Consider the following 11,912-nt stretch of genomic DNA (forward strand, 5'->3'; position numbering starts at 1 on the left):
CACTGGACCAAAGCTTTCCCTTGTAGAAAGGCCAATGACTCTTCTGTGGCTAAAATCCTGTTAGAAAAAATTCTCTCTCCGGGAAAAGCTCTCTTGAACACCACAATGACCAGAAAACCCATTCTACCGTGCAGGCATTTCACTGAGTTTGTGATCTTTGGCCGGTTTTACAATACTTTCATTGTACATTACTATCCCCTAACCTCACAACTGGTCCAACACCATAATGGCAACACTGGGGACCCAATTGGCAAAATCTGCAGAGACTTTCCAATGACCTGGGCCAAAGGCATTGCCAATACTTCTTCTAAATCTCAAGGCCATCCCCTTTGGAGCTCTGACTCCCAACCTTGGAGATAGTCACTGGATATCCATGCATTTGACCTCTGCCCCCTTTTGACCTGGAGTTGAGAAAAGGGGATATATTTCAATAATGCAAAGATCTAGTTGCTTCTATCAAAATGAACATTGTTGTAGCAGAGCAATCTTTTCAGTGTCCACTCCCAGGGGATAATTATCTTGACCATCACACCCTGCAAGCTGGGGATTCTTTCTCTTGGGAAAGACACTTCCACAGAGATTCTCTTCAACCTCCCTTGAGAGGACCTTATCGGATACTGCTAACCAAACCTTGTGCTGCCAAATCCCAGGGAATGGGCTCTTGGGTCCACGGGACACATTTAAAGAAGGCACCAGACCCTGACTGGACCTGGACACCATCTGGTCACGAGAACATAAACACTTCCCAAATTGAAAGAGAAAACATCTGGGGAGACAGCTTTCCCCCACATGTCCGGACCAGGCCTGCATTCCTTTTCTCACTGTTGCTCCTCCTACCTCTTTTGTGCAAAGAACATGCCTTTTTCTGCATTTCCCAGTCTCTTGCAAAAGGAGGAAACCTCTTTGGAGTATGACCTTTCCAGAAATAGCCTCATTTTTATCTTGTGAGCATTTCTAGAGTTTTAGAAGTTTCAGAATTCAAAAGTCTTTCTTTTACCTAAACTATTAACTGCACCCTGATTCCTTTTGTTTGTTTTTGTTTTGTTTTTGTTTGGTTTCTTTAAAGAAACAGAATTTTTAATTTATTAACATTAAAGACAAATGAAAAAAAAAAAACCATGCCGTGTTTATAGACAGAGAAATTCAAAATCATAAAAAAATGTCAATACTTTTCCAATTGCCTTGTATATTTTATGCAGCAGCAATTAATATCCCAATATGAGTTTGCAAGAAATATGACAGGCTAATTCTAAACTTGATACGGAAGAGCAAAGACCCATAGACAGCCAAGATGCTTCTGAAGAAAAAGGAAAGGGGAGGGCGCCTGGGTGGCCTCATTCGGTTAAGCATCTGCCTTCGGCTCGGGTCATGATCCCAGGTCCTGGGATCCAGTCCCACATCGGGTTCCCTGCTCGGCGGGAGTCTGCTTCTCCCTCTGCACCCCCTCCCATGTGCACAAAAATAAGTAAATAAAATCTTTAGGGGGGAAAAAAAGGAATAAGGAAAGGAGAACTGCCCCACCAGATATCAAGAATTATTATGAAGCTATAAGATTTAGGATAGGGTGTTATTCATGCTGGGAGACTAATGACTACCACTAGTGCACCCAGACCAGAATCACAAATGTATGAGAACTTCATCCATGACACAGGGGGCACTACAGATCACTGGGGAATGGTGTATGAAATACATGATGTCAGGACAACTGGTCATCCACATGGTAGATCTCTATCTCCTGCCATACACAAAATCTAATTTCCAATGGATTTACCGACTTCAAAATGAAAGATAAAACTGGTTAGTTAAACTTGCAGAAGAATATATAGAAAGATATCTTTATGATCCCAGGATAAGAAAATACTTCTTCACCAAGGCAAAAAAGCATTCTTCAGAAAGAAAATTGGTAAGCATGACAATGTTAAAATTAAGAATTTTTGCTGGGATGCCTGGGTGTCTCAGTCGTTGAGCGTCTGCCTTCAGCTCAGGGTGTGATCCCAGAGTCCTGGGATGCAGCCCCACATCCAGCCCTGCATCAGGCTCCCTGCTCTGCTGGGAGCCTGCCTCTTCCTCTCCCACTCCGTCTGCTTGTGTTCCCTCTCTCACGGGCTCTCTCTTTCTCTGTCAAATAAATAAATAAAATCTTAAAAAAAAAAGGAAAAGAACTTTTGCTAACAAAAAGATACCTTAGAGAAAAATTAAATTAGAAACCAGAAAAAGATACAGGCGTCCCAGGAAACAAGAATATTTGAATGAAATCTTTGAATTATACTTTATCATTCAAACTCCAGCTAACTTTTATATGAAAATCAGGAACCAAACAGATTCTGAAATCTAGGTAGTCTTCATTATTTTAACTCAGCTATCTGAATTCAAAAACTGATAACAAAGAATGTTTTATTCATAACACGCACAACCAACCACAGATCAATATCCAGAATATTTGAAAAGCTAATTCCTACATAACAAAAAGAGAAAAGCAAATAGCCCAATGGCAAAACTAGAATTTTATGGAAGAAAAAAATCCTAGTGGTGAATAAAAACATGAAAAATGTTCAACCTCAATAATAATCATAAAAATTCACCTTAAGGCCACAAAGAGTAACCCTTTTACATTCATCAGGTTGGCAAAAAATTAAGCCTGGCAAGACCAGTTATTGGTGAAGATAGGAATTCTATGCAGTACTGGGACAAGTACAATTGGTACAACTATTTTGAAAGATACTCTGCATTATCTTGCAAAACTCTACACGTTCATTCTTACAAACCAGAAATTCCAATACTAGAAAATGTATATGCCCTATTGAAAATCTTGAACCTACACACCAGGAAACGTGTGAGAATGTCCATTGCAGCATTGTTCAGAATAACAAAAAACTGGAAACAATTATTCACCAAAAGCAGAATAAATAAATGGTGCTATACTTATATAATTACATAGTTTGAACATCCGGATTCTAATCCAAATGCATGGTTTCTGAATTTATAACATAACAGACCATTACTGATAACACATGGAGTTTTAAACAGCTCTTTTGAGATAACAATACTGTTTTGAAATGTCCCGGAAGTATTCCTATTCTTGCAACAAGTTCTCTAATGCTTCATGTTCCCCAGTGTATCTGTATTCCCAGATGTACTCAGTGATTTCATTTAGTGCATTCTCGCAGTATTTCACTATTTTGCTCCCAGACACTTGAGGAAGACACTTCCAGGAGGCACACGTGACTCCGGGTTTGCCTTCATAGGGAGAAACCTGTCTTCCTTCAGGTAAACAACTGCCAATAAATATTTTCAGTTGGCTCCTTTCAAACCTAGGGTCCTGGGTTAGAACCAACACATGGTTTGGAATTGTCATCTTGCTTTTGATTCTGTACTTGCTGTCTGTCAATCCTTTGTAGAAACAGTGTCCCCAGTGAGGTGATGCTGGCTCACTGGTCTCAATCTCGAGCAGATACAGACTTCACACAGGAAGTACATGAGAGTTTCTCCCTTCTAACCTTCCCAGTTCTTCAAGTGTCACTTGAGTAGTTTACAACTGTGATGCACATTTCCTCCAACATGAGACACGCCACCAGAAAAAGACCTTGCTGGCACTGAAACACAAAACCACTAAATACAAAGAACTTGACTGCTGATCAGAAATTCTTCCAGGGACACCTGGGTGGCTCAGTCGGTTAAGCATCTGCCTTTGGCTCATGATCCAGTGAGTCATGATCCCAGTATCCTAGGACTGAGTCCCACACTGGGCTCCTTGCCCAGCGGGGAGCCTGTTTCTCCCTCTGCCTGATTCTCTCTCTCTCTCTCTCTCTCATACACACACGCACAAATAAAATCTTTAAAAAAAATTCTTCCATGGAAACTTTTTTAAAGTTTTTTAAATTACAATTACCTCACAGTTATATTCATTTCAGGTGTGCAATCTAGTGATTCAACACTTGTAGGCAACACCTGGTGCTCATCACAAATGCATGACTTAATCCCTATCACCTATTGAACCCATCCCCCCAAACATCTCCCCTCTGATTACCAACAGGTTGTTCTCTATAGTAAAAAGGCTGTTTTCTTGGTTTGCCTCTTTTTTCTTCTCGCTGCTCATTTGTTTTATTTCATAAATTCCACAAATGACTAAAATCATATAGTATCTGTCTTTGACGGACTTATTTTGCTCCTCAAGGCAAATCTTGATCAGAACGGGGAAATGTGAAAAGTCGTAACGGGAAATGCCACAAAACAGTCAGGAGGTTTTGGCAGGGGGAGCTCGGACACACTATCACTCTGAATAAACTGGGGACCCAACAGGAAGACATGGACTTGACCTCGCACGTGAATACTCCACTATTCCAGCTACAGGAACTCTATTCTCATCTCTCCATCCCCTCCCCCCAGCCCCCACCTCCCAACAGGACTCAACCATGAGAAGCCACAATGATTTGAACTACCAGATGCCTCCAATGGACTTTTGGTTCCTAACAGCCTTCTAAACTGCCCCCTTTTCGCCTGAAAACAGTGAGCCTCTCTGATGCTCCCCAATGTGCCTAAGGGTTAGTCACTGCTTCTTTGTCCTACATTCTATTCTTCTTCCTTCCCAAACAAAACCAACTTCGGCTGATAAATCCCTCAGAGTTTCTACCTTTAAGGTTACAAAATGGAGGGCAGTTTGTGTTTCTACCTGGGTCTCAGGTTCCAGCAGAATTAGGGAAGTGGGACCCCAGCTCATTCTTTTAGGAAGTCCTGAGAGTCAGCAGTTAGTGCATTCAAGTCCCAACTGAAAGCGGCTCCCGTTCCTCTGAATTTGGCTCAGGATTTCTCCCCAGAAACAAGCCTGCATCTGTAACAAGCCAACCACAGCATCTCTGATGTGGTGTCGCAGGACCCCTCAAGCCACGGATCCCTGAGTAAAACAGGTCTGTTCAAATACCCGCAGGGAAAATGAGGACTGAACCAGGGGAACAGCCCTCAAAATGCAAGCGACTGTGCTACTCACTTACCAGCATGTCCTGGGAAGCCGCCCAGAGCTGCCCCCTCAGCACTCAGCCAACAAGGCAGCTTCTTCCTCTACCTCGGGAGGCGACAAGTTGCTGCAAAGGCCCCAGGGTCTTCCCAGGGTGGGGGCCGAACCTACTGAAATGGCAGCTTTGGCGCTCTATTCCCTGCAGCCAGAGAGGGGCCGGATCCTTGGGGGCCTTCCAGAGCCCTTCCTGCTCTGAGGCGCCTTGGGTCAGAAAAGGCCACGGCGCGCCCTCTGCTGGCCGTGGCTGCGCACGCAGAGAAACCGCCCCCTTCCTGTTGGAGGTGCGCGCGCGCCCTCTGCTGGCCTCCCTGGGAATCCCTGCAATGCTCAAAGTCATGACCCCTCAGATGGAGGGACAGAGGGTGCTCTGTTCCACCCAAGCCATCTCTCTCCATGATAGATCCTAGGGTTCGGCCCCACAATGCAAAAGGAGGGGTCCCCATCTTCCCAAGGGAAACGTCCTCTGCACAGCTCTGCCCCAGAGAGGTCGGAGGTTTGGGCTCAGGGAAATCTGACGCCCTGGATTCCCGCCTTCTCCAGTCCCAACGCTCAGAGTAGCTACCTAGACCTCCTCCCCCCTGGTCCATGGTCCACCTCCACACACCTAGACCAGCAACTGCTTTTCATCCTTCCAACTCCTCTTTGTCTCTGCTTTTCTCTACCCCCTCTCCCTCTCTTGGTTCCTCTCACTTTCCAGGATTTGCCCAATCCCCCCACCACCCACTCAGTGTCCCTCTCCCTGACAGTCTCTTTCTCTATCTCTCCCCAGGCCCTCAGGCCTTCTGCTCTGTGCAGCCCTGTCCAGGACCACCACAGAGGACCACCTCTCCTGTCTCCCCCTCTCTCCTGCCATCATTCGGCCCTGGCCCTGCGCACAGGGCATGACAATCCCATTTACAAAGGCTGCTCAGGCTGACCTTGGCTGTAGCAGGGCAGTTACCCGCCTCTCCAGGGCAGAATGTGGACAGACAGACCTTGACACCTTGGCCCAGCCATGACCCCAAGGCTGCTGGAGGATGTCTGCTTCCACAACCTGGAGAGAAGGAGGGCTTTGCACGATCCAGGAGCTCTGGTGCAGAATGGACTGGAGTAAAGGACCTAAGAAGCAACAGACACATACACCCAACTCCTGCGTGGTGAGAGAGGAATGGGTCTCCTGTCACTGGCCTCTTCCCTGCCCATCCCTCAACATGGAAACTGTGGAGGATTATGGGGCATCAGGGGTCTTACCAAGAACACTGCCACCATCAGCGACCCTCAGAGCCCACCCGCTGTTGCGAGGCAGCTGGTGAGGTGAAACCAGTGCACAAAACCTGGATTAATGCAGGGCCTCCTCACCGGTCTCCCGGGGCCACTACTGACCCTTCATACATTCCTCACCATCACAACAGACCACTGCCTGGGGACAGACACCTATCCTGCTGATCACCACACACCCCCAAAACAAGCAGACACCATGACTCAAGGGTATCTATCACCAGAGTTAATACAACCACCAACAGATCTAAATACAGGGTGTGTCCACCTGCCCAGAAGGACTGCTTGGGCCCCTTGCAGTAAAGATGCCACAAAGGGTAATCTTGCTACTATCCTCCATCACCACCACTGCTGCCAGTTTGTTTCTGTGTGTACAGGATTCACACTGTGCTCTTGGAGGGGAATGACTGTAGGTCCTCGTGAAGGCAGACGCTGACACACAGACAGAACCGTGAAAGGTTTATTGGGGGGATACGAGGAGAGACAGAGCACAGGGGACAGGATGGGCAGGGAAGGCATTCAGACCATTAGGCTCATCTGACACCTTTACAACATATATACTCTGCATAGCCTGGTTGTTACCGCTCAGGGAGATCTTCAAACTTCAAACTGACTGTCCTGTAAGTCAAACAGATTTTGGATTATTTCAATGGGATCTTATGTTCTGCCATATGCAATTTGCCTCCTATAGTATATCTGAGGCCTTGGATGAACACCTGAGTGTGTGGCTGCCTCTGTGAGTCTATATGTAATAGAAAATAATTGTCTTCACATCTCAGACATCAATGTCTGAATGTACCCATTCTCAAAAGTATCTTTTATTTCCTTCTTGGCTAGGACCTGAAATTTAATAGAAAAAAAGGAGGTCATTTCTTTGTTGTTGAAATGAGGATCGCTGCTATCTGGGCTGAGATGTTCTACTCCAAGTGAAATTTCAAGGTCTTAAATGAACACCTTTTGATGATCATCTGCATGGAGCTATTTTTTTAAACAGTGAGTAGGGTGAGTGGCCAAAATCCCAGATATTTGGCACATTCTTTTTTTTTTTTTTTTGAAACAGAGAGAAAAAAAACAAAGACAGAGAAAGGGTAAACTTGTGAGCGAACAGGGAAGGCGGAAAAGGAGAGGGAGAGAGAGAAACCCTAAGGGTCTCCACACTCAGCGTCAAACCCGACCTGGGACTCAATCTCAGAACCTTGAGATCACAGCCTCAGCGGAAATCAAGAGTCCAATGTTTAACCGCCTGAGCCACCCAGGGGCCCCTGCAGATTCTTTATGTACTTCAACTCCTGTGCCTCTAATGACCTCAGAAACCAATATGCTCCCGGTTTCAAAGAAAACAAAGCTGAGGTTCTGAGTAGGCCCCACGGAGAGCTGGCATTCGGGCTGAGACATCAGCAACACAGGCAAATCCGCAGGATACTGTGGCAGAAGTTCTGGGAGATGCAAAGCTACAGGCAGGGAGGGGACTCAGATGCAGAGGGTGGTGACAGGGCTCGAGCTAGGGCGGCTCCTGGTCAACCCCGAATTCCCCACTAAGAGCCTCACTCAGGCTGAAGCCAAGGCAGCAGCTCTCTGATCTCAGTCCTGTCTTCACTTTCTCACACGGGGGCACACAAACTGAGGCAGACAAGAATCCCCAAAGAACCAAGTTAAATTTCCCACATCTCCACGGCATTCTTTCACACAGTTCAGAACTTTCAAAAATTTAGGGAAACAATAACCTTTATAGATTATGAATGAACAGCTTTATGCCAACAATGACATTTTCACCCAAATAACTGCATTATTCACACTGTGTGACAGACACACGCAGCAACTCGGTGTGGACCTCACTCTGCCTTCACACTCACTGCTTAAGCTGCTGGCCTGCCAGGAATGGCCTCCGCTCTACCTGAGAGAGACCATCCACTCCCCTGAGCACCTCCATCCTGCTTCTCATCCACAGTCTCCTGTTTCTGTGTGACCCACGGCTCCCTCTCCTGTCCTTCAGATACATCGCTGGTGCTTCCCTTATAAGGAACACAACGTCTGTGTGGTTTAATGAACGTGTCCCTCCCTTCTCTCAGACACCCTAAATTCCTAACGTTAAGAATAGACCTCATTCCTTCCAGAGCGCAGGATATGGTCTCTGTACAACATCCGTGCGCACACCTGCTGTGCCGAGCTCTCGGAGAAGAGAGGCTCTCCTTCACCGCAAAGGGACCTGCCAACCACCTCAGTAGGAGTGAAAGATGAAGTCCATCAAATGGATCTCCTGAGCAACTTGGAGAAAGTGATCACGTCCTCAGCAACATTCACTCCCCCACGACATGAGACGCCTGCACGCAGGACCGCTATTCCTCATGGGGGACGCACCAGCGTCTATCTCTGACCCACGCCACAGAAAAGAAAGAGGACGAGCCCATAGGAAGTGACTGAGCCACATTCCCACAAAACCTCCACACCTGCCTCCAGCATCTGCCACTGTCTCTCATTCTCACCTCCCTGAGCCGACAAGAGGGCTTCCCCCAAGTATCCACAGGTTGCAGAGGATGGGGCAGACCCCAACCATAATGATGAATCAAGGGACCACAGCCCTGCTTCAGTGGTTTACGTAACTAATAAAATGTCAGCTCAAACTCAACACACTGCACATGAAGTGAGAGGTGTTTCATCCCTCCAGGAACAACAAATGTGGACTCTGGACATGCACAACAGTAAGAAATACATGTCTACCATTGTGCAATAGAGACACTTCCTTCATACCAATGGCACCTGCCCCACTGCTCAGTGTATGGAAATAGTTAAGCACAAAGCATGTATGACGTGAGAACTTCAGGATGTTACAGTGTCTCAGCCGGGTTTCCCATGCAATGTCAAGACCTCAGCACAAGTCTGCCTTTGATCCACCCAAACATCCCTAAGGTGACGATCTGGAAACACAGAAGCCTGTAGGCTCTGGCATAAAGACATGGCATTTGAAAGATAAACGGCACCACACACAGATCCCAAGATATACCCAACAGATATAAGGCCACACACGGTGCTGCCCAGACAGGAACAGGATTCCAGAAATAGTTACAACGGGAAACAGCCACCGTATTTACCTTGTCCATCTCTGGGACCTCCTTGGGAGCGGTGCCACTGTTGTCCCCTTGAGCGCCACAGGCTTCTGAATGGGACCAAGGCCCTAGAAGAGACAGAGGTGGATTAAGACGGGTGTTGACCACGCAAGATTCAAGCCAAGCTTCTACACCTGCCCCAGGCTGTTTTACTCTCCCACTCTCAGGTCCATCCACATGCAGAGCGTTTCTCAAAGGTCTCCACTGACCACTGTGGACAAAGGAGAGACCACTCCCTCACCCTTGACGATATGACAACTCTGCACAATAGAGATGATTTCATAACTAATCAATAACGCTAGACAACTGCGGCCCCCACACGTGTAAGTGATGTGAAGACTGTGCTCCATTAAGCCAAGAGCCCAAAACATCATGTCTGTGCAGTGCACCTGGGCAATGCTTTTATGTCTGTCTATTGCACATTGTCACACTTCTCAATGGCAGACCCCTGCTGCCCAGTTCTATATGGAGAAACAAGACAGTCCACGAAATGGATGTCCACAGAAAGTTGAGGAATGTTCCTGTGTCCTCACTCAGGCTGATCCTTGCATTGCAAAGCCTCGTGGCACCTCCTCTATATCTTCTCCAACGACACAAGTAGTCACATGATGAATACGCGCTACAACTCACATCATGCAATCCAGATCATCTTACCACATGGTGGAGGAACGAAGGGCGAGCGAGGCCCGCATGTCGACCAAGGTGGAGGAGGCTGAGGTGGCACAGAGCCAATGAAGCCTGGTAATGTTTGGCCCGTATGGGAGGACATGCAGGTTGGCCAAGGAAACCTTCTCACATCTGGACCCACCTGCAGACAGACAGGAAAATAGTTTGGTGAGACAGACAGAAGTTGTAACACCAAGAGATGAAACCCAAAGAAAGAGCTCTCAGCATCTGCCTCCTTCTCCAATACCACGTTCCAGCAGAGCCGCATCCGTGCTAGAGCACTTGACCCCTCCCCACTGCTGCCAACTATAACAAGGGGGGAGAGGGGAATGGATATTACAGGAATAACCTACTGTGACCAAACATCACTAACCATGTCTGCCAATGGTCACTAGCAAGAAGTAGCATCTTCAAAGATGAAAAAGGAGCATGGCAAACTAGTGAAGGCAGGACACTCCAGACACGGAGGCATCGGGATCCTGGACAACACTTCATCTTTCCTCCTCAACCACACAGAATATTTTGGTTTGTTAACAAGAGAGAGAATGTGATGAAACTGCCCTTTCTTCTCAGGAATCCGAGCCACTCGAGGTGAATCCTTTGCCTGCAAGCCCCTGACTGTCCCCACGCTGCCTCACTTCCTGACACAAGGGTCTTCTGCTCTCTGCAGTTTCTGTCCATGGCCACAAACACACTTGAGGAATTAGGGGCCTGTGATCTGACAGGGGAATTGGAAAAGTGTTTTCCAAAAGGAACGTGATACCAATAACCCTTCTATAACTCAGCAGCTGTGCTTATCTTAAAACACAGTCACTCGGACATTTCAGCACACTGAGTTCCAGAGTAATTTTGTCCAATAGGAAATTAAGATGGGAAGCATAAGTTAGAGAAGCCACAAAACTGTATATGCTTTCCGATGGAAAACTCGAGAACGTGTGATGAGAGAAGAAACCTGCTCTCACTGTGACTTCGGACCAAACGACCTGCTCCTAGAAGCCCAACCGAAGGGCTTGTGGGGCACCGGTCATGCAGATAATCGCTAACATCCCCCCTTCAGAAAGTGTGTGTCACAGTGTGTTTTGCGACATGACACTAACAGCTTTGATCATGCAAAATAGTTGTGGAAAGGGTACAAGGAGAGGGATTCTGTATAGCACGTTTACCAGCAGAAGTAAAACAGGGATGACTTACGAAACATGGCCTATCTAAGCACATTCCAAACCGCAAAGCAGATAATAAAAAATGCACGGAGAGCTTCCCCTAGTTTCCAGTCGTGAGGATGACCACAGACCTTGTCACAGGTTAATCATCTAACCGCAATATGAACACAATACGTATCGCACCTGTACATACCCCAGTGGGAATCAGGCAGCCCAGAGACGTCAGTGTACAGTGAGCTGTCAGCTTCCTTGAGTTATTTCCCCCACGTGCGCTATGGGTGAGCAGGGGTACACAAACACACACACACACACACAAACACACACAAGACACACACACAGTGAGTGTTCTGCCATCCTTCACCTCTAACCACGTGTGGCTTTGGGAGAGGCCCCCAAAGATGATGATTTGTAACGGAGAAGCCTGTCAGCCCCTGCGTGAACTGCTTGTATTTGAGAGGTGAACGACGCCACAGACAAACTGGATGACCCACCCAACAGACACAAGGCCAGGACACGGTGCTGCCCAGACAGGAACAGGATTCCAGAAATGGTTACAACTGGAAACAGCCACCGTATTTACCTTGTCCTTCTCTGGGTCCTTCTTGGGCACGGTGCCACCTTTGTCCCCTTGAGCGCCACAGGTTTCTGAATTGGACCGAGGCCCTAGAAGAGACAGAGGTGGATTCAGACGGGTGTTGGCCACGCAAGATTCAA

General features: G+C 47.1%; 1 long non-coding RNA gene across 1 annotated transcript; it reads right to left on the reverse strand.

Annotated features, from left to right (window-relative positions):
- Positions 1 to 2,377: 2,377 nt before the first annotated feature.
- Positions 2,378 to 10,178, reverse strand: LOC130544272 (uncharacterized). The gene is made up of 3 exons (XR_008960444.1): positions 10,027 to 10,178; positions 9,358 to 9,440; positions 2,378 to 6,886 (listed from the first exon to the last, which is right to left on the reverse strand). It is a non-coding gene; the product is annotated as an uncharacterized LOC130544272 (long non-coding RNA).
- Positions 10,179 to 11,912: the final 1,734 nt, after the last annotated feature.

The sequence above is a fragment of the Ursus arctos genome, unplaced genomic scaffold (genome assembly GCF_023065955.2).
Source record: "Ursus arctos isolate Adak ecotype North America unplaced genomic scaffold, UrsArc2.0 scaffold_2, whole genome shotgun sequence".
Lineage (NCBI taxonomy): Eukaryota > Metazoa > Chordata > Mammalia > Carnivora > Ursidae > Ursus > Ursus arctos.